We start from the raw sequence: 949 nt of genomic DNA, 5'->3' as shown, positions 1-949 counted from the left end.
GTTTGACTGATTTAATTTGACTAAATTTTCATCTATCGGTTTTCATCTATCAACTTCACGTGAAGTCGACTGCACCTGAGTTTCCACCTTATTATATATATGTAACCCTCATGAACCTATATTATTGGTATGTGTCAATAAAATGGCTCAAGTTAATTTCCTAACTTTTTTCAATTTTTTAGGACAAAAATATTGAATCATAGATTTAAAGCATTTCAAAGCTGATGATGAGAATATGAAAAACTTCACAGTGTACTTAAATCTGACAGCCAGCTATATCAAACAAACTTATGAAGTTGACTTAGTCATTGGTCTCTTATTAGAGTGTCAATTGGGTCTACACAACCAAATTGGTAAAAATCAAAGAATCTACATCATAAGAGATTTGTTCACTGAATAAAATAAAATAAAGGAGATACTTGTCATATTACCACAAGGAGAAAGCAAATTAACTTTCCTATTGGCTTAGTCATATAATAAGCAACATATGAATCCATATTTGTAGCACCTAAGATTGTAGTAGGAACTTGTACAAAGAAATTGCACCTATATTTAAGCTAAAGAAGCATGAAGCTAAGGATGCAAAAGTGTGGTCCATCCGGATTAATTGTTTTTTTTTATGGCAATGGAAGCTGAAAGAGCTCGTTGAATGTCAATATCTTAGCTGAAGAAATGTCAATGTTATTGCTAAATAATGAAATAATGAAGCTAAGTGTGTAGCAAATCCCATTGATGTTTGACATATATATATATAATTGCGTACTCACAATGGCATTGGCCTCCTTTATAGACCCTTTTAATTTGGCTTTATAGGAAGGAAGCATCTATCTCAACCTTGCAATTTCATGGTGCTCTATCATTTTCATAGCAGCTGGGATTTTGGTTATACCATTAGCAATTAGCCACCCAATTAATTCTATTAATTATTGAAATTTTTTTGAATAATTCT

The sequence above is a fragment of the Arachis ipaensis genome, chromosome B05 (genome assembly GCF_000816755.2).
Source record: "Arachis ipaensis cultivar K30076 chromosome B05, Araip1.1, whole genome shotgun sequence".
In the NCBI taxonomy this organism is placed as follows: domain Eukaryota; kingdom Viridiplantae; phylum Streptophyta; class Magnoliopsida; order Fabales; family Fabaceae; genus Arachis; species Arachis ipaensis.
The sequence above is the reverse complement of the archived record's forward strand: the minus strand, read 5'-3'. Positions refer to the sequence as shown.